Below are 23,230 nucleotides of genomic sequence, written 5' to 3' on the forward strand. Positions count from 1 at the left end.
GGCAGCTAAATGCAGTAAGTTACTCGAGGATTTGCAATTCGTGTCCTAACCCTTTGATGGAAAAAATATATTTTCTCTGGAACAGCCCTCTAAGCAAAACCAGGATTGTACGTATTACTGGGTGGCATTAAGAGACTATTTCTTGGAAAACATTACAAGAAATATATAAGTAAGATTGCTCTCCACTCATCACAAAGCACTTATTAACCTTCACCCTCTAGTGCAACTTTTATTAAAACTATTTGTCAGTATCACGCATTCTGTTCTCCAATATGGCAGGGAGGTTGAGAACCCAGTATTCCCAATGATAGAACACCCTGGAGACAATATACACTTACTTACTGATACAGACATAAATTCCTTTTCTGGTTTCCAATAAAAAACCGGCTGGAGACATGGGGGAAATCAAAAGGTTGTACATTGTAGAAAGTGAGATTAAAAAATGCAAATATAGATGCATTTAAAATTCGAGATTTGAATCTGATGCTTACAAAATAAATAAAGCCCATAAAAATAAAAAGTCATCCTCATGAAAGGTGCTTGTTCTTAAAAGGAATGTATTTAATTTTGGTTTTATTCATTACATTTAAGTATCTAATAAAAAAATGTATGTGTTTGTTATGTTTTTAGGTATGGCAGCCCTCCTTTGTGATTAGTGATTAACCCCTTACCACTTTGGCCACTTTTCACCTTCCTGACAGAGCCTCAGTTTTCAAATCTGACATATTTCACTTTATGTGGCAATAACTTTGGAATGCCTTTACCTATCCAAGCGATTCTGAAATTGTTTCCTCGTGACACATTGGACTTTATGTTACTGGCAAAGTTTGTATTTAATTGTGAAAAACACCAAAATTTAGCAAAAAATTGCAAAAATTTGCATTTTTCGAAATATAAATGTATCTCGTTGTAAAACAGATAGTAATTCCACACAAAATTGTTGCTAATTAACATCCCCAATATGTTTACTTTAGATTGGCATCATTTTTTGAACATCCTTTTCTTTTTCTAGGATTTTACAAGGCTTAGAACTTTAGCAGCAATTTGTCAAATTTTCAAGAAAATTTCAAAAGGCTATTTTTTCAGGGACCAGTTCAGTTGTGAAGTGGCTTTTGGGGCCTTATATATTAGAAACCCACAATAAGTCCCCAAATTTAAAAAACGTCATCCCTCAAAGTATTGAAAACCGCATTTAGAAAGTTTCTTAACCCTTTAGACGTTTAATTTATTTTTTGCAGAAATTCATTTTTAATCCATTTTTTTTGTAACACAGAAAGTTTTACCAGAGAAACGCAACTCAATATTTATTGCCCAGATTCTGAGTTTTTAGAAATATCCCACTTGTGGTCCCAGTGTGCTTATGGACTGAAACACAGGCCTCAGAAGCAAAGGCGTACCTAGTGGATTATGGGCCTCCTTTTTATTAGAATATATTTTAGGCACCATGTCAGGTTTGAAGGGCTCCTGCGGTGCCAAAACAGTGGAAATCCCACAAAAGTGACCCCATTTGGGAAACTACACCCCTCAAGGAAATAATCTAAGGGTATAGTGAGCATTTTGACCCCACAGGTTTATTGCAGAAATTATTGGAACTAGGTCGTGAAAATTAAAATCTACATTCTTTCAAAGAATATGTAGGTTTAGCTAATTTCTTCTCATTTCCACAAGGACTGAAGGATAAAAAGCACCACAACATTTGTAAAGCAATTTCTCCCGGGTAAAACAATACCCCACATGTGGTCATAAACGGTTGTTTGGAAACACGGCAGGGCTTAGAAGGGAAAGAGCGCCATTTGGCTTTTGGAGTTCAAATTTAGCAGGAATGGTATGTGGAGGCCATGTCCCATTTGCAAATCCCCCGAAGGGACAAAACAGTGGAAACCCCCCCACAAGTGACCCCATTTTAGAAACGACACCCCTCAAGGAAATTATCTAGGGGTATAGTGAGCATTTTGACCCCACAATTTTGCAGAAATTATTGGAAGTAGGCCGTAAAAATTTAAATCTACACTCAAATTTAGAAGGAATGGTTTGCGGATTCCATGTTGCATTTGCAAAGCCCCTGAAGGACCAAAACAGAGAGAACGCCAAAAAAGTGACTCCATTTAGGAAACTACACCCCTTGAGGAATTCATATAGGGCTGTAGTGAGCATTTTGACATAACAGGTGTTTCATAGATTTTATTAGAATTGGGCAGTGAAAATAAAAACAATCCTTTTTCTTCAATAAGACGTATAGTTAGCTCAAAATGTTTCATTTTCTCAACAAATAAAGGAAAGAAAAGAACCTCAACATTTGTAAAGCAACTTCTCTGGAGTACGGAAATACCCCATATTTGGTCATAAACTACTGTTTTGGCACATGGCAAGGATCAGAACAGAAGGAGAGCCATTTGGCTTTTGGAGCACAGATTTTGCTGGATTGATTTCTTGACACTATGTCACATTTGCAAAGCCCCTAAGGTACCAGTACAGTGGAAACTACAGAGAAGTGACTCCATTCATGAAACTACACCCCTTGAAGAATTCATCTAGGAGTCTAGTGAGCATTTTGACCCCACAGGTGTTTCATAGATTTTATTAGAATTGGGCAGTGAAAATAAAAACAATCTTTTTTCTTCAATAAGATGTAGCTTTAGCTCAAAAATTTTAATTTTCTCAACAAATAAAGGAAAAAAAGAACCACAACATTTGTAAAGCAATTTCGCCCGAGTACGGAAATACCCCGTATGTGGTCATAAACTACTGTTTGGGCACACAGTAGGGCTCAGAATGGAAGGAGCATCATTTGGCTTTTGGAGTGCAGATTTTGCTGGATTGGTTTCTGGGCGCCTGTGGGACCAAAACAGTGGAAACCCCCCAGAAGTGACCCTATTTTGGAAACTACACCCTCAAGTTATTCACCTAGGGGTGTAGTGAGCATGTTAACCCCGCAGGTGTTTGGCAGAAATTGGTGCGCACTCGATGTTGCAGAGTGAAAATGGGATTTTTTCCATAGATATGCTAATATGTGGTGCCCAGCTTGTGCCACCATAACAAGACAGCTCTCTAATTATTATGCTGTGTTTCCTGGTTTTATAAACACCCTACATGTGGCCCCATTCAACCAGGCTCAGGAGTTAAAGAGTACCATGCGAAGTTGAGGCCTAATTTGACGACGTACACAGTATTGGTTTACAATTGCAGGGCTCAGATGGGAAATAATAAAAGAAACCCCTGAGAAGTGACCCCCATTTTGGAAACTACATCCCCCAAGGCATTTATTAAGGGGGGTAGTGAGCATTTTCACCCCACAGGTCTTTTCCATAAATGATTGCACTGCGGATGGTGAAAAGTAAAAATTGACATTTTTCCCTAGATATGCCATTTCAGTGGCAAATATGTCATGCCCAGCTTGTGCCACTGGAGACACACACCTCAAAAATTGTTAAAAGTGTTCTCCCGGGTATGGTGATGCCATGTATGTGGAAGTAAACTGCTGTTTGCACACGCAGTAGGGCTCAGAAGGGAGGGAGCGCCATTTGGCTTTTGGAGCGTGGATTTTGCTTGGTAGTAGTTTTGTTTGGAGTTTTACTGGTATTTCCGTTTATAATGTGGGGGTATATGTAAACTGGGCAGAGTACATCAGGGGCATAGTCAGGTGGTATAATAATGGGGTACAAAAAGAATAAAATAATCCATAGATGTGTGTTACGCTGCGACACAATCCTTTCTGCACAACCCAGTGTCACACTAATAAATCGTCCTTACTTATTCCCCTTTTGGTCCACACGCTGCACCTTTGAAGTTTGGGGAATTTTACTGGGAAACTGTTTTCTTGGTATAATACGGGCACCCTCGCTTCCAGCAGATATGTTTGGGCCCTCCCCTTCCTCGTTCCCTAGTTTTAGGGCCTTGATAAATCGCCTCTTGAAAACAGAAGAAATGTTCCCCTCGGGCCTGCACAGCTGCATATTTTTTATTTCCTGACTAATTGGAGCCTTAACTAATTGAATTTTTTCATAGACATAGTGGTATGAGGGCAGTTTGTTTTTTTTTGCGGGACGAGCTGTAGTTTTTATTGGTACCATTTTGGGCTACATGCGACTTTTTGATCACTTTTTATCCTATTTTTTTAGAGGCAACGTGACCAAAAAAACAGTAATTCTGGAATAGTTTTTTAAGGTTTTTTTATACTGCGCTCACCATGCATTTCTTAATTACATGTTAACTTTACTCTGTGGGCCAGAAGGATTCCAACAATACCTAATTTATAGCACTTTTTTATGTTTTACATCTTTTTTCATAATAAAATTACTTTTGTAAAAATAATGTATTTTTTCTGTCGCCATGTTGTGAGAACTATAACTTTTAAATTTTTTCGGCAACGGAGCTGTATGAAGGCTTTTTTTTTTGTGAGACGAGCTATAGTTTTTATAGGTACCATTTTTGGATACATGCAACTTTTTGATAACTTTTTATTTAAATTTTTGTAGGGCAAAGTGACGAAAAAACAGAAATTCTGGTATTGTTTTTTACGTTTTTTTTACACCGTTCACCGCGTGGAATAAATTACATAATATTTTTATAGTTCAGGCCCTTACGGTCGTGGTGACACCAAATATGTATGGTTTATTTATTTATTTTCAATAATAAAGGACTTGATATGGGAAAAAGGGCAATTGTGTTTTATTTTATACTATATTTTTTCCAACTTTTTTTTTCCACTTCTTTTCCACTTGTTTTTTACACTTTTATTTAGTCCCACTAGGGGACTTGAAGGTCAAACTGTCAGATTTTTTTCTAATACATTGCACTACCTATGTAGTATAATGTATTAGATCCGTACTTGCAGACCGGAAGGCCACTATTAGGTCTCCGGTTGCCGTTGCATCCACTGTCACCCATTGCTGAGGTGCCGATGAGCTGCAAACACCTTAAATGCAGCTATCGCTTTAGACCGCTGCATTTAAGGGGTTAATGGCGGAGATCAAAGCTAACTTAGGTCCCTGCCATTACAGCAGGGTGTCAGCTGTAAGATACTCAGCTTCTGAGCCGGTGCCATCCATTTGTCGTAAGTATACCACAATTTGAGGGAAGAACTGGCTTTCCATGATGTATACTTATGACAAATATCGGGAAGGGGTTTATAAAAGTAAAATTTTAGAAAAATAGGGATTTTCTATTTTGCCCTAGTGCCTTTTGTTTACAAATGCGATACACACACATCCTTGCTGCATTGTCTGTATAGATAGCACAAATAGTATAGATAGTACAGCAGGGTGTGTGCTTTTCGGCAACTGCAATGAAAGGGGAATTTCTATCTTATAAAGTGATGGCATATCTCTAGAATTCAAGTGAAAGGGGCTGTGCTGCACAGTGAGTGGCCGGGGCACCGCTGTGCAGGGAAAAACTGTGAACTAAATTAGCACTAAATCAGCGCTGAGGCCCCTTCATTCTCTGGATCAGTAGGGATCTCAGAGGTTCGACCCCCCCGATCATAAGGTGATGTCATATCCTAGCGATATGCCATCACCTTATAGGATGAGAATAAACCTTTAATGGTCAGAAAAGTGTCAATAGGCTAAGGTACACTACCGTTCAAAAGTTTAGGATCACTTAGAAATGTCCTTATTTTTGAAAGAAAAGCACAGTTTTTTTCAATGAAGATAACATTAAATTAATCAGATATACACTCTATACATTGTTAATGTGCTAAATGACTATTCTAGCTGCAAACGTCTGCTTTTTAATGCAATATCTACATAGGTGTATAGAGGCCCATTTCCAGCAACCATCACTCCAGTGTTCTAATGGTACATTGTGTTTGCTAACTGTGTTAGATGGCTAATGGATGATTAGAAAACACTTGAAAACCCTTGTGCAATTATGTTAGCACCGCTGTAAACAGTTTTGCTGTTTAGAGGAGCTATAAAACTGACCTTCCTTTGAGCTAGTTGAGAATCTGGAGCATTACATTTGTGGGTTCGATTAAACTCTCAAAATGGCTTGAAAAAGAGAGCTTTCATGTGAAACTCGACAGTCTATTCTTGTTCTTAGAAATGAAGGCTATTCAATGCGAGAAATTGCCAAGAAACTGAAGATTTCCTACAACGGTGTGTACTACTCCCTTCAGAGGACAGCACACACAGGCTCTAACCAGAGCAAAAAGAGAAGTGGGAGGCCCCAAAGCACAACTGAGCAACAAGACAAGTACATTAGAGTCTCTAGTTTGAGAAATAGACGCCTCACAGGTCCTCAACTGGCAGCTTCATTAAATAGTACCCGCAAAATGCCAGTGTCATCGTCTACAGTGAAGAGGCGACTCCGGGATGCTGGCCTTCAGGGCAGAGTGGCAAAGAAAAAGCCATATCTGAGACTGGCTAATAAAAGGAAAAGATTAATATGGGCAAAAGCACACAGACATTGGACAGAAGAAGATTGGAAAAAAGTTTTATGGACAGACGAAATCAAAGTTTGGGGTGTTTGGATCACACAGAAGAACATTTGTGAGACGCAGAACAACTGAAAAGATGCTGGAAGAGTGCCTGACGCCATCTGTCAAGCATGGTGGAGGTAATGTGATGGTCTGGGGTTGCTTTGGTGCTGGTAAAGTGGGAGATTTGTACAAGGTAAAAGGGATTTTGAATAAGGAAGGCTATCACTGCATTTTGCAACGCCATGCCATACCCTGTGGACAGCGCTTGATTGGAGCCAATTTCATCCTACAACAGGACAATGACCCAAAGCACACCTCCAAATTATGCACGAACTATTTAGGGAAGGAGCAGGCAGCTGGTATTCTATCTGTAATGGAGTGGCCAGCGCAGTCACCAGATCTCAACCCCATAGAGCTGTTGTGGGAGCAGCTTGACCGTATGGTACGCAAGAAGCGCCCATCAAGCCAATCCAACTTGTGGGAGGGCCTTCTGGAAGCATGGGGTGAAATTTCTCCCGATTACCTCAGCAAATTAACACCTAGAATGCCAAAGGTCTGCAATGCTGTAATTGCTGAAAATGGAGCATTCTTTGACGAAAGCAAAGTTTGAAGGAGAAAATTATTATTTCAAATAAAAATCATTATTTCTAACCTTGTCAATGTCTTGACTATATTTTCTAGTCATTTTGCAACTCATTTGATAAATATAAGTGTGAGTTTTCATGGAAAACACAAAATTGTCTGGGTGACCCCAAACTTTTGAACGGTAGTGTATATAGAGTGCATATATGTATATATATGTATATATATATATATATATATATATATACACACGCACTATTTAAAATAGAGGTATCACAAATTTCTGTAATCACACATGCATATTATTTTGTCATCTCAGCATTATACTAGCTAACTGCTTAAAATCAGTGCCGGCTCCAGGTTTATGTGGGCCCTTGGGCGATACAGACTTAGTAGGTCCCTTTGCAGGGGAACTCACGGCAGCAGTAAAATGGCAGAAAACGTCACTTTGTGCCCACATATAGACGTTAGGGCCTGTTTATGCCCCCAGAAATGTAGTGACACACAGCCCCCTCCTCCCTGGTAGTGCCACACAGTCCACTTCCCTGTAGGTAGCACATTTGGGACTCCCTCTAGTGGAATCCCCAGCCAGAGCATTGCCGACGCTCTGGATGGGGATTCCGCTTCAGGAGAAGCCCCTGACATCACTGTCCATATATGGACAGTGTTGTCAGGTGCATTCCCAGAGCCATAGTCCCGGGCAGAGCACTACTAGCACTCTGCCTGGAACACTGCTCTGCTCCTGACATCACTGTCCATATATGGACAGTGATGTCAGGGGCTTCCCCAGAGACAGAATCCCGGAGTAGAGCCGCTTCCAGCACTCTGCCAGGGACTCCTTCTCTCCTCTTGACATCACTGTCCATATATGGACAGTCAGGTCAGGGGTTCCCCAGAGACGGTGTCCCGGAGCAGAGCCGCTTTTAGTGCTCTGCCTGGGACTCCTTCTCTCCTCCTGACATCACTGTCCAAAGTTAATCTTTGTTTAGTGGAGAATATTTATTTGATTAAATATTTCTTGGGCCCACCAGAGGAATATATAAATCGTTACCTATTTCTGTTTTATGAAAATAAGTAAAAATGTTAAACCTGTTTATTTTATTTTTCATTCCATTCCTGCATATTTTCCAGCACTCCATGAAGATAATCCAGTGTTAGGGTATGTTCACACGATGAGAGGCATTTACGTGTGAAGAGATAGACTGTTAACAGCTGCCTCGTTTCACACGTAAATGCTCCTCCTCGCATTTTGCGAGCCGTCTGAGACGCTCGTAAATCTTGAGCTGTGCTTCATTGAGTTCAATGAAGAACAGCTCAAATTACGTGGCAAAGAAGTGCCCTGCACTTCTTTGCCGAGGCAGTCCATTTACGCGTCGTCGTTTGACAGCTGTCAAACGACGACGCGTAAATTACAGGTCGTCTGCACAATACGTCGGCAAACCCATTCAAATGAATGGGCAGATGTTTGCCGACGTATTGTAGCCCTATTTTCAGACGTAAAACGAGGCATAATACGCCTCGTTTACGTCTGAAAATAGGTTGTGTGAACCCAGCCTTAATCTGACATTCACATTGTAATTTATAATACGCACCACTACATAGCTCTATTCTTTCTGTGGTGAAGAACACATACCTCTAATGGCATCCTCAGTACTGAGCTGGTCCTGTTTGTGGCTACACTGTGCAATTTCTAAAGTAGATTATACTAAGCTATATACCTCTCAGTTAACAGCAGTGGGTATGACATCACCATGGAGAACTCTGGTGCACAAAAGCCCATCTCAGCACTTAAGCTCCCAGTAACTGTTGCTAGTTGCAGTCATTTCTCCAGGAACATGATTTATAGTAATTAATACATGAAGAAGGAAGGAGAAACATCTTTGCCAAGCACATGTGCTGTGTCTTCATGGCGATAGCACTAAGACATGCATATCCTAATAAATGCAGCTTTAGAGAAGCATATGCTGTAATATTAAATGCTAAACTGGATGGAACTAGGTCACCAAATAAGTGGAAATCAGCGCTCCCCTTGTTTTCCCCAATAATTCAGAACATGAAATCCTTTATCATATCAATACGGTGTCATAGGTCTCATGCACACGACAGAGTCCCCTGCAGCTCTGTACTACAGCCATGCTTCTAGGGGAGAATACCTCTGTAATATGGAGCATGCCACAATCTTTCTATCAGAGTTCTATGGAACCCAACAGAAAGAAAATCCTCTATATGACATCGAAGGCATACAGTAATGACCCATGCACATCTATGGGTGATCTTTTACGCCTTCTTTAAACACAGAGCCATAATATGGTTGTGTGCATGAAGTCTTATGTAGAGGAGTTAGAAGGCGCCTTCTTGAAGTTTTGAATGGTATCATTAAGAAATTCACAGTAAGGCTGGGTTCACACGACCATGTTACGTCCGTAATGGACGGAACGTATTTCGGCCGGCAGTCCAGGACCGAACACAGTGCAGGGAGCCAGGCTCCTAGCATCATAGTTATGTACGACGCTAGGAGTCCCTGCCTCTCCGTGGAACTACTGTCCCGTACTGAAAACATGATTACAGTACGGGACAGTTGTCCTGCAGCGAGGCAGGGACTCCTAGCATCGTACATAACTATGATGCTAGGAGCCTGGCTCCCTGCACTGTGTTCCGTCCGGGACTTGCGGCCAAAATACGTTCCGTCCATTATGGACGTAACATGGTATGTTCACACGTCACTAACTTCTGAAGCGGAATCCCCGACCCTGTGGCAGGGAATTCCGCTACAGGAGAAGTGAGTGACTACACAGTCCATATATGGACACAGTGACGTCACTCACTTCAGAAGCGGAATCCCCGACCCTGTGGCCGGGAATTCCTCTCCAGGAGAAGTCAGTGACTAAACTGTCCATGTATGGACATTGAAGTCAGTGACTTCTCCTGGAAGGGGGGGGGGGGGGTGGGGTGGGTGCAACCTACAGGGGCTGTGTGGCATTACCTACAGGGGACTTGGTGGCATCACCTACAGAGGACTTGGTGGCATCACCTACAGGGGACTTGGTGGCATCACCTACAGGGGACTTGGTGGCATCTCCTACAGGGAGCTGTGTGGCATCTCCTACAGGGGGCTGGGTGGCATTTCCTACAGGGGGCTGGGTGGTATTTCCTACAGGGGGCTGGGTGGCATTACCTACAGGGGACTGGGTGGCATTACCTACAAGGGGCTGGGTGGCATTACGTACAGGGGGCTGGGTGGCATTACCTGCAGGGGGCTGGGTGGCATTACATACAGGGGGCAGGGTGGCATTGCCTGCAGAGGGCTGGGTGGCATTGCCTGCAGGGGGCTGGGTGGCATTGCCTGCAGGGGGCTGGGTGGAATTACCAACAGGGGGCTGGGTGGCATTACCTACAGGGGACTTGGTGCCATTACATACAGGGAGCTGGTTGGCATTACCTACAAGAGGCAGGGTGGCATTACCTACAGGGGGGCTGTGTGGCATTATCTACAGAGGGCTGTGTGTGGCAACCAATTTAAATGAAATTCATCCGATTTTAAAACGGACAGGGAAAAAACGGATGCAAAATGCGTCAAAATCGGCCGTTAAAAACGGCAACACGGCCCGGAACGGAATCGGAAGTAAAACGAATGCAAACCGGCCGGGAATAACGGCCGATTTTATAGGCCGACACTCGGACCCTGTTGTGTGAATGAGGCCTTATACTCCTTTTTAAATGTGCATAAAGGAATATGCCATTTCTGTACTGTCCATGTGACTTATTTGCTATATAGGCCACCATAGTGTTATGCCTTATTCACACGACATGGTCCCGCCCGAGCCCGAGTGTCGGCTGATAAAATCGTCCGTTTTTCCCGGCCGGTTTGCATTAGTTTTGCATCCGTTCCGGGCCGGGCATATCTGGACAGTGACATCAGGGGCAACTCCTGAAGGGGAATCCCCATGTGTTCGAACACACGGGGATTCCGCTCCTTCAGGGAGCTAAAGTGGGGCTAGCACATAGCAGAGCAGGGAGATACCTCCCTGCTCTGCTATAGTGGCGTCGCTACAATAGTAGCAGCCGCAGCAGCTGCTAGCGGCGCCATGGAAGGTGTCGCCGGGCCAGGGTGCTTTTAAAACAAGCAGGGGAAGGGAGCCAGCGCAGTGCTCCCTTCCACCTGCTGTACACCACGGCCCTGCCACACAGTGTATCTCCAGCGTATCTCCAGTGGCATCAACTCCTCCTCCTCACATGCACTCTGCGCTGTGAGGAGGGAGCGAGCGACGGAATACATGGCCATCACTCGGAACACATTCCGGTGATGGCCGTGTATTACCCGGCCCCATAAACTTCTATGGGAGCCGGGCGGCTGGGTAAACTACCGAAAATAGGACATGTCCCATTTTTTGACGGCCAGGTTTCCCGGGCCGTCAAAAAATTAGTCGTGTGAATAGCCCCATTAGGGGTCTATTGTTCCTACTGCACCCGGGTGACGGCCGTTTTATGAACGGTCGTCACCCGGCCGGGAAACCCTGTCATGTGAATAGGGCTTTAGGCCTTATTCACACGACAGTGAAAAACGGCTGTGTGATGGCTGTCCTTTTAACGGCCTTCACATGGCCGTTTTCAGAACAATGATATTCTAATGGCGCATTTTTTTAACGGCCCGTGAATAATGGGCGTCAAAAAATAGGACATGTCCTATTTTTGGGCCGTTTTAACGGCCTGACGGCCCCCATAGAAGTCAATGGATCCGTTTTTAACGGCTGTCAATACATGTAACAACCGTTAAAAACTGATCTGTTACATGGGGATTGGCAAGGGAACTACTAGTTCCCTTGCTGGCTATCATTGGCATACTCACGGTTGCAGCGCTTCTTCAGGTGTGGTCACTCGTCTTCACGGGTTCGAAGGCGCCTCGATGACGCCATCGCCCCGTCGCGCTGCCTTGCCAGATCCCGTGCAGACGAGTGACCAAACCTGAAGACAAGAGACGGCGCTGCACCCGTGAGTATATGGCATCATCTACAGGGAGGCTGGTGTGGCATCATCTACAGGCAGGCTGGTGTGGCATCATCTACAGGCAGGCTGGTGTGGCATCATCTACAGGCAGGCTGGTGTGGCATAATATACAGGGAGGTGTGTGGCATCATATACAGGAAGTGTGTGGCATCATATACAGGAGGTGTGTGGCATCATATACAGGAGGTGTGTGGCATCATATACAGGGAGGTGTGTGGCATCATATACAGGGAGGTGTCTGACATCATATACAGGGAGGTGTGTGGCATCATATACAGGAGGTGTGTGGCATCATATACAGGGAGGTGTGTGGCATCATATACAGGGAGGCGTGTGGCATCATATACAGGGAGGCATGTGGCATCATATACAGGGAGGCGTGTGGCATCATATACAGGGAGGCGTGTGGCATCATATACAGGGAGGTGTGTGGCATCATATACAGGGAGGCTGTAAATAGTGTCTAGGTGAACATGTGACCTTCCTTTGGGTGTTTTCAGGGGGCTGGGACAAAAAAAGCCTGACCAATGAAATTCATCAGTTTTTTTAACGGCCATGAAAAACGGATGCAAAATGGATGTCAAATGGCCATTAAAAACGGACAGACGGACTGGAAATGGATGAAAATTTGGAGACAAACTGATGCAAAATGGCCATGAAAAACTGACAGTTTATCAGTTTTAATGGACATTTTTTTTCACTGTCGTGTTAATAAGGCCTTAGTAAAAATCAGGAAAATGTGAATTAAACACATTGATGCTAGATTAAACCAATGGGAAACAACCTGGGCTGAAGACATAAAATATAGATGAGGTAAGTAATATGATCTAAAGTGGAATGGCACTTTTGAGGATCAGGGTTAAAGTGTAGCTAAACGTTCAACAAACTTCTGACATGTCATAGTGACGTCAAAAGTTTTGATTGGTGGGGGTCCGAGCACTGAGACGCCCACCGATCGCGAAAACGAAGCAGCAGAAGCGCTTGTGTGAGAACTGAGCCACTTAGTTTCTGTTTGGCTTTTTCCAGAAATCCGATGTAGCGGTGTACGGGCTCATAGACTTTCTATAGTTTGTTGAATGTTTAGTTACCCTTTAAAACAACAAGCATTTGTAGCGATCTAACATTGTAGTATATAAGATGTTAGTAGCTATAAGGGCCAGTTCACACAGAGTTTTTTGACGTGGAAACTGCACCGGAAAATGTGCCAAAAATCGGCCGAAAATGGCTCCCACTGATTTCAATGGGAGGCGGAGGCGTTTTTTTTCCGCGAGCTGAAAAACCGTCTCGCGGGAAAAAGACGCAACATGCCCTATCTTCGGGAGTTTACGTCTCTAACCTCCCATTGACATCAGTGGGAGGCAGAGAAAGCGTATTTCGTGGTGTTTTTTGCCCGCAGCGCTCAATAGCCACTGGCGAAAAACAGCGCGAAAAACGCTGCAAAAAACGCGGCAAACAACGTGCAGCCTGCAAAAAACTCTGTGTGAACATAGCCTAAGTGTGAGTTGCAGTAAATACAGTGATCTCCATATAAATCGACCTTCTAGCCAGGGGCGTAACTAGGAAAGACTGGGCCCCATAGCAAACTTTTGACTGGGGCCCCCCCTCCCCTGGGTGTCACACAACCCCCCCCCCCTTGTAGATAGTGCCTTTTTTACAGCCCCCCCTGTAGATAACGCCATACAGCGCCCCCCCCCTGTAGATAACGCCATACAGCCCCCTCTGTAGGTAACTCCATACAGCCCCCTCTGTAGATAACGCCATACAGCCCCCCCTGTAGACTGTATGGCGTTATCTACAGGGGGGACTGTATGGCGTTATCTACAGAGGGGGACTGTATGGCGTTATCTACAGGGGGGGGCGCTGTATGGCGTGATCTACAGGGGGGACTGTATGGCGTTATCTACAGAGGGGGACTGTATGGCGTTATCTACAGGGGGGACTGTGAGGCGTTATCTACAGGGGGGACTGTGTGGCGTTATCTACAGGGGGGACTGTGTGGCGTTATCTACAGGGGGGACTGTGTGGCGTTATCTACAGGGGGGACTGTGTGGCGTTATCTACAGGGGGGACTGTGTGGCGCTATCTACAGGGGGACTTTGTGGCGTTCCCTACAGGGGGGGCGCTGTATGGCATTCCCTACAGGGGGGGCTGTGTGGCATTATCTACAGGGGGGACTGTATGGCGGTATCTACAGGGGGACTGTATGGCGTTATCTACAGGGGGACTGTATGGCGTTCTCTACAGAGGGGGCTGTATGGCGCTAACGCCATACAGCCCCCACTGTAGAGAACGCCATACAGCCCCCCCTGTAGGGAACGCCATACAGCCCCCCCTGTAGGGAACGCCATACAGCCCCCCCTGTAGGGAACGCCATACAGTCCCCCCCTGTAGGAAACGCCATACAGCGCCCCCGTTGTAGGGAACGCCATACAGCGCCCCCCCTGTAGGGAACGCCATACAGCGCCCCCCTGCAGGGAACGCCATACAGCGCCCCCTGCAGGGAACGCCATACAGCGCCCCCCCTACAGGGAACGCCATACAGCGCCCTTCCCCCCTGCAGGGAACGCCATACAGCGCCCCCCTGCAGGGAACGCCATACAGCGCCCCCCCCCCCTGCAGGGAACGCCATACAGCGCCCCCCCTGCAGGGAACGCCCTGCCAGCGATCACACATGTATCCCCTATCCTGTGGATAGGGGATACATGTCTTTTGTTTAATGGCAGAGCGGGGAGATACCTCCCTGCTCTGCCGTAGTGTTCAGTGGCGTCCCGCTCTAGCAGCCATAGCGGCTGCTAGCGGAGCCTGCGGCCATGGTGGGGGCCCGTGGCGGCGGGCGACACGGGCCCCCTCATGCCGCGGGCCCCGTAGCAGTCGCTACGGCTGCTACGGCGGTAGTTACGCCACTGCTTCTAGCTGTGTACACTGACATGGTACTTTATACAAACAGCATTTATATCACAACATTAGAGCACTACAGCCACTTGTCCGGCCCTGGGGAAGCTTTATATATGGACAGTGGCTTCACAAGCTTCCCCAGCACCGGAGTACCCAGGCAGAGCACTTCTAAGGCCGGATCTACAGTGATGTCAGGAGCTTCCCCAGGGCCATGTTCCCTAGCCAGAGTGCTTCTAAGGCCGGATTCACACGAGCGTGTTCAGTCTGTGATATACGGTCCGCAGGTCGGCCGCATTTCCCGGACTGAACACAGTGCAGGGAGCCGGGCTTCTAGCATCATAGTGTTTTCAGTACGGGACAGTTTTCCCACAGCGAGGCAGTGACACCTAGCGTCATAGATAACGATGACGATAAGAGCCCAGCTCCCTGCAGTGTGCTCAGTCCGGGAAATACTGCCGACATACGGACCGTATATCCTGGACTGAACACGCTAGTGTGAATCCGGCCTAAAGTTCTGGCCAGGGACCTTGGCTTTGAGAGCTCGTGACATCACTGTCAATATATGGATAGTGATGTCAGGAGCTTACCCAGGACTGGGGTCTATGGCCAGAACACTTACGATGCTCTGGCAGGGGACTCTGGCATTGTAAGGCCGTGTTCCCTCCTGGAACCCACAGCACATTCCATCTAAAAAGCCGCACCACATTGTGGTGCGGTTTTTCGGACAGAATTTCCACTGCGGTAAGCAGCGTAGAAATAAATTTTAAAAAAAGCGCCCATACTTACCTAGGCCGTTGTCATGGTGACACGTCCCTCCGTGGCTGTCCCGTCCGGCTTCCCTGAATGACTGTGATTGGCTGCAGCAGTCACATGGGGTGAAAAGTCACCCCAGGAGGCTGGACTGGAGGAAGAAATAGGGAGTTCTGGGTAATTATGATTTTTTTAAACATTTTCTGAGTTGCGATTTTCTTCGGTGGAATCGCTACGATTCCAGTGCAAAAGTCACAACACTTGGCTTTCTGTTGTGGGTTTTGCATCCCCATTGAATATAATGGGGAAAACCCGCAACAGAAAAGCAACAAAAACGCAGCATAAATTGACATGCTGCAGATTCAAATTCCGCACCGCAGGTCAATTTATTAACGTTTTCGCTGCGTTTTTCCCCCGCAGTGTGGGCATGAGATTTTCAAAATCTCATCCACTTTGCTTCTACTGTAAATGCTGCGGAATTTCTGCACAGAATTCTGCTGCGGAAATTACGCAGTGTTTACACTACGTGGGAACCCCTCCTAAGACTCCTGAGCCATATTACCCTGGCCTAAGACTGGCCATATATGGACAAGGACGTCAGGAGCTTCCCCTGGTACAGCATTTCAGGTGCTGCTCTATACAGTGGGATACATTGAAGCCTTCGATCGGAGGTATACATTGGGTCCTCCCGACATATACCTCTGACGGAAGGAAAAAATGTGATATGAACTAGACCTTAGGCTCCTTCACACACATAATTTTTCTAGCAATTGAAACTGCATGAAAAAACACTTCTAAAAAAGCCAGCGTTATTAAAATGTTTAAGTAATTTTTAGTGGCGTTTTTGGTGGCAGTTTTCATTTGGTGGCATTTTGTAAATGCTGCTTGTCTGGTGTTTTTGAAGGCCTATGGGAAAACCGCCTGAAGACACACCTTACCCAGAAAATGCTGCGTTTGAAAAAACCGCCACTGATGACAAAATTCCTTCAAAAAGGCCACAAACCAAATTGCAGTTGTGTGTAGTGCATTTTATATTTTACTATACACTTTAATGTAACATCTCGCCACACTAAAAAATGCTGCCAAAAACGCAGCAAAAGGCCGGATTCACACGAGCGTGTGCGTTTTGCGCGCGCAAAAGGCGCTAGACAGCTGCGTCTGACAGCCCCATATGATGCGTGGCTGCGTGATTTTCGCGCAGCCGCCATCATTATGACACTCCGTTTGGATGTTTGTAAACTGAAAAGCACGTGGTGCTTTTCTGTTTTCATTCATCCTTTTCACAGCTGTTGCTCGAATCACGCGCGTCCCACGGAAGTGCTTCCGTGTGGCATGCGTGATTTTCACGCACCCATTGACTTCAATGGGTGCATGATGCGCGAAATACGCCCAAAGAACGGACATGTCGTGGCTTTTTTTCAGCGGACTCACGCTGAGTAAAAATCACACACATGTCTGCACGGCCCCATAGACTAATATAGGTCCGTGCGACGCGTGTGAAAATCACGCGCGTTGCACGGACGTATATTCCGTTCGTCTGAATAAGGCCTGACGCTAAGTGTCCCTGCCTCCCCGCGGGTATACTGTCCCATAGTGAAACATGTTTTCAGTACGGGACAGTAGTCCCACGGAGAGGCAGTGACTCACAGCGTCATAAATAACTATGATGCTAGGAGCCCGGCTCCCTCAACTGTGTTCGGTCCGGGAAATGTGGCCGACGTGCGGTCCATATATCATGGGACAAACACGGTCCTGTGGATGAGGCCTTAGGCCTTGTTTACACAGTGCAGATTTGCTGCAGATTTTGCATGTATTCTTTTAAGCCAAAACTAGAACTGGATCCAGGAGAGCAGACCTATAAGGCCTTCCTTTATATATTTCTTCTCTTTAGGTTCCATTCCTAGTTTTTGCTTTAAAAATACAAAATCTGCAAAGAAACTGCACCGTATGAACAAGGCCTTAGAAGTAGTCTTACCATGGACATCTGACTTCCCTTTAACTCGACTTGCAGTATGCTAAAATTCCTTGGTGGCTCTCTGCATTACTACACATTCATCTTAGAGGACATGGGAACTAGATATGTTAAATCATGTATTATTTACTGCATTTAGCTGCCTGTTAACATTTTGGTGCGCAGCTGAACTGCTTTCATGAAATGTTATTAACTCTTTAATATATGTCCCCAGAATGCGTTTTTGTTTTTTTTGTGTTTTTGGAATATCCCAATGTGTCTATACATCAAAAGCATTCATATAAGGGTATGTTCACACGACAGCGTCCGTAACGGCTGAAATTACGGGGATGTTTTCAGGAGAAAACATCCCCGTAATTTCAGCCGTAACGGCATGTGCAGGCGCTTGAACGCCGCGTCCATTACAGACATAGCTTTTCATTGGAGTCAATGAATAACGGCTCCAATTACGCCCCAAAAAGTGACAGGTCACTTCTTTGACGCGGGCGTCTATTTACGCGCCGTCATTTCACAGCGGCGCGTAAATATACGCCTCGTGTGAACAGACAAACGTCAGCCCATTGCTTTCAATGGGCAGATGTTTGTCAACGCTTTCAAGCCGCATTTTTCGGACGTAATTCGGGAGCAAAAGCGCCCGACTTACGTCCGTAATTAGTGTGTGTGAACATACCCTAAAGAAGACAATATAGTTACCAAATCCTTAGGGTATGTTCACACGCACTAATTACGGACGTAATTCGGGCGTTTTTGCCCCGAATTACGTCCGAAAATAGCGCCTCAATAGCGCTGACAAACATCTGCCCATTGAAAGCAATGGGCAGACGTTTGTCTGTTCACACGAGGCGTAATTTACGTCAAATGACGGCGCGTAAATAGACGCCCGCGCCAAAGAATTGACCTGTCACTTCTTTGGCCGTAATTGGAGCCGTTATTCATTGACTCCAATGAATAGCAGCGCCAATTACGTCCGTAATGGACGCGGCGTTCAAGCGCCTGCACATGCCGTTACAGCTGAAATTACGGGGATGTTTTCAGGCTGAAACATCCCCGTAATTTCAGCCGTTACGGACGCCCTCGTGTGAACATACCCTTACCTTGTGATGCAAATGTACCTTATCCTTAAAGGGCCATACATTGACATAAGGGTAGACAATACAATCACAAGGTGAACTTTCTAGGTTATGTAATAGAATTGCAATACTACAGGCCAAGAGGTAAGAGGGAGACTTTCTAATATCACAATAAGCTTCAGTAATCACATGATTATTTCATGGAATTTAAGTTTATCACAAGCTCTTCACCAAAGGTCGGTGCCATAGGACGTTTTAATGTTTCAAAGCTTGTATAGTTTATTCATGATCATGCGAGTTGCATAATAGAAGGAGAGAGAGATGGAGACAAAGAGCTTAAATAATTCAAAAAAATGCTCATGTTACAGGCATGGATGATGCCTCTTCTTGCCAGCCTCCCTATTGCACCTATCTAGCCTTTCTTCTATAATACATTGTCTTTGTTGCTTATTAAATATATCATACAGCTTTAAAAGATGCACAACCTCGTGTCGCTGCCCCCACTTGGTTGCAAATGTTCAGTCATTCTGGCCTCCTAAAGGCTAAGGGTTAGGGCGCAGTCACACGCAGCAGATTGTGTTGCAGAATTTTTCTGCGACTGAAAATCAGTTCCATTCATCTGAATGGGGTTGTTTCTGCAGCAGGTGCCTGGATTTCTGTAAGATCAGTTCAGATGAATGGAACTGATGTGTCAGTCGCAGCAAATTTGTGCAACAAAGTCTGCCACGTGTGACTGCACCCCTACGCTCCGACTTTGGCCTTGACTCAGGTTACGCGTGCAAAGATCGCTATGTCACGCTGCGTACATTGAAATAATGTAAGTGAATATGGCCACATTGCGACCCGCGAGTTATCGCGACTTGAGTCCGGTGTATTCTATGATAGCTCCTATTAGCTAAATTGCAAATATTTTTTGTGACGTTTGGGCCAATAGGAGAGCGAACCTGTCCCCATACTATGCTTTCCTTACAAAGAGCAGCATTGCCTAATGACAGATCCGTTTAACCCCTTCCCATCGCAGCCATTTTTTTTTATATTTTTTTTTCCTCCCCACGTTCAAAAAGCCATAACTTTCAGATTTTTCCGTCATATGAGGGCTTGTTTTTTGCAGGACAAGTTTTAGTTTTTCACAGGACCATTTATTGTGCCATATAACGTACCGTGAAACTGGAAAAAACTTCTTTGAGGTGTGGAATGGGAAAAAACATTCATTCCTTTATTGGTTTTTGTGTTTCGTTTTAACGCGTTCACTGTACGGTAAAAACTGCATGTTAACTTTATTTTGCGGGTCAATACGATTACGCCAATACCACATTTATATATATATTTTTGTTTGACTACTTTTAGGGCTTATTCAGACGAACGTATAATACGTCCGTGCTACGCGCGTGATTTTCACGCGTGTCGCACGGACCTATGTTAGTCAATGCTGCGTAAAACTCACGACATGTCCTATATTTGTGCGTTGTTCACGCATCACGCACCCATTGAAGTCAACGGGTGCGTGAAAATCACGCGCACCACACGGAAGCACTTCCGTGGGACGCGCGTGATTCGCGCAACAGCAGTAAAAAGTATGAATGAAAACAGAAAAGCCCCACGCAAAACGCACACGCTCGTGTGAATCCGGCCTTACAAGGAGAAAACTAATTGCTAATTGTTTTGTGTCGACATATTCTGTCAGACATAACTTTTTTATTTTTCCATTGATGGACTGGTGTGAGGGCTCATTTTTGTCGGACATGCTAAAGTTTTCATTGGTACTATTTTGGGGTACATAATACTTTTTGTGGGAGACATGTTGACCAAAAAAAAAGTGATTCTCTTTTTTTTACGGCGTTCACCATGCAGGTTAAATAACGTTATAAAGTAACAGTGACAGGCACTTCTTTGACGCGGGCGTCTTTTTTACGCCCCGCCTTTTGACAGCGGGGCGTAAAAAAAAGGCCCGTGTGCACAGAACATCGTAAGACCCATTCTAATGAATGGGAAGATGTTTGCCAACGCTATCGAGGCGCATTTTCGGACGTAAACCGAGGAGTAAAACGCCCGAATTACGTCCGTAAATAAGCCGAGTGAACATACCCTAAGGGTTTAGATGCTGCGGTCGCTATTGACCACGGCATTTAAGGTGTTAAATGAGCGATATCATAGTAATCTACAGTCCCACCGCTGCTGTGAAGTGCTTCTTAGGCTGGGTTCACACGTGGCGGAATTTCACTTAAATTCCGCTGCGGACACTCCGCAGCGTTAATCCGCAGCGGAGCCGTTTCTGCATTGACTTCCACTTCTATTTAGAAGTGTTCGTTTAGACGAGGCGTAACATTCCGCTGCGGAGCATAAGCTGCGGAGCGGAATTTGGTGTCCGCAGCATGCTCTGTCTGTTGCGGAGCAGTGGCGGACTCATGGCGGAATTTCTCCATTGACTTCAATGGAGATTCTAAGTTCCGCAATGAAGTCCGCAGCTGTCATGCACATGTTATGTGTGCTGCGGATGCGTCTTGCTTTTTTGCCATGACATTTCTTCATTCTGGCTGGACCTATGTTTTTTTAGGTCTACAGCCAGACTGAGGAGGTCAATGGGGCTCCCGTAATGACGGGAGCGTTGCTAGGAGACGTCTGTAAATAGTCACTGTCCAGGGTGCTGAAAGAGTTAAGCGATCGGCAGTAACTGTTTCTGCACCCTGGACAGTGACTACCGATCACAATATACAGCAACCTGTAAAAAAATATAAGTTCATACTTACCGAGAACTCCCTGCCTCTGCCTCCAGTCCGGCCTCCCAGGATGACGTTTCAGTCTAAGTGACGGCTGCAGCCAATCACAGGCCAAGCACAGGCTGCAGCGGTCACATGGGCTGCCGCGTCATCCAGGGAGGTAGGGCTGGATGCCGAAAGAGGGACGCGTCACCAAGACAACGGCCGGTAAGTATGAAATTCGTTTACTTTCACTAGGGAAAGTGCTGTCCCTTCTCTCTATCCTGCACTGATAGGGAGAAGGGAAGCACTTTTCCCGCAGTCCGCAGCAGCTAGTCCGCATCAATTTTCGGCACATTTTGGGCAGATCCGCAGCCGTAATCCGCAACCCGGATTAGGTGCGGCATTGATGCGGACAGTTGCGGAGGAAATCCGCCACGTGTGGTCATGCCCTAATGGAGCAGGCTCGTCCCATGAGCCCCCTCCTACTTTTCCCTTTCCGACTTCCGCTGTATATATACACGACTGATGTTGGGTAGGGGTTAAAAGTAGACTCCCATTTTGAACATTTGACAGTTAAAAAGGCACATCAAAATTTGAGTTAATACTCTCCTTTACTCATTCTGTACTCATTTTGTGCTATGTGTTGTTTTCTTTGCCATTTAAAGCCAAGGTAAAAATTCGGCTGATTCCTTCTTGGAATCTGCATGCATTTTATCTGCACTCCACATGTGACCTAACGGCTTAGGTCTGACTAAATAAAGCTGACCATACACCTGAAATAAAAATCATTTGAAATCTCAGATTTTGGCAAAATAGGTTATCTCAAGTGTATGGCCGGTTTAATTGTCGCCTTAGCTACAATGCACTACTCTGTGGTAATAGGAAAGTAGCAGAATTTTGAAATGAATGAAAAGGGAATAGAAGATCATATAGTTTAAATAGCCCCCCCAAAAAAATTATATATATATATATATATATATATATACATACATATACATATATATATATATATATATACATATATATATATATATGAAAAGCCCCCAGCGCTCGCTATTGCCTTTGGCAAATCCGATGTATATTTTACAAGAGAACGAATGGCTGACACTCAGATTTCTGCTGCGGATGTGCCACGGATCCACACGAGGATTTACCCCATTCCAAACAGATAGAGCATGCCGCATATTCCAAACAGATAGAGCATGCCCCATATTCCAAACAGATAGCGCATGCTGCATATTCCAAACAGATAGAGCATGCCGCATATTCCAAACAGATAGAGCATGCCGCATATTCCAAACAGATAGAGCATGCCGCATGTTCCAAACAGATAGAGCATGCCCCATATTCCAAACAGATAGAGCATGCCCCATATTCCAAACAGATAGAGCATGCCCCATATTCCAAACAGATAGAGCATGCCGCATATTCCAAACAGATAGAGCATGCCCCATATTCCAAACAGATAGAGCATGCCCCATATTCCAATCAGATAGAGCATGCCGCATATTCCAATCAGATAGAGCATGCCCCATATTCCAAACAGATAGCGCATGCTGCATATTCCAAACAGATAGAGCATGCCGCATATTCCAAACAGATAGCGCATGCTGCATATTCCAAACAGATAGAGCATGCCCCATATTCCAAACAGATAGAGCATGCCGCATATTCCAAACAGATAGAGCATGCCGCATATTCCAAACAGATAGCGCATGCCGCATGTTCCAAACAGATAGAGCATGCTGCATATTCCAAACAGATAGAGCATGCCGCATATTCCAATCAGACAGAGCATGCCTCATATTCCAATCAGATAGAGCATGCCGCATATTCCAAT

The 23,230-nt window shown here is 45.2% G+C and overlaps 1 protein-coding gene across 5 annotated transcripts in view; it reads left to right on the forward strand.

Annotated features, from left to right (window-relative positions):
* The window catches only part of SHANK3 (SH3 and multiple ankyrin repeat domains 3), a 424,536-nt gene that overhangs the window by 69,712 nt on the left and 331,594 nt on the right, over positions 1-23,230 (forward strand). The window lies entirely within an intron of this gene.

This window comes from Rhinoderma darwinii, chromosome 3, assembly GCF_050947455.1.
Source record: "Rhinoderma darwinii isolate aRhiDar2 chromosome 3, aRhiDar2.hap1, whole genome shotgun sequence".
Taxonomy (NCBI): Eukaryota; Metazoa; Chordata; class Amphibia; order Anura; family Rhinodermatidae; genus Rhinoderma; species Rhinoderma darwinii.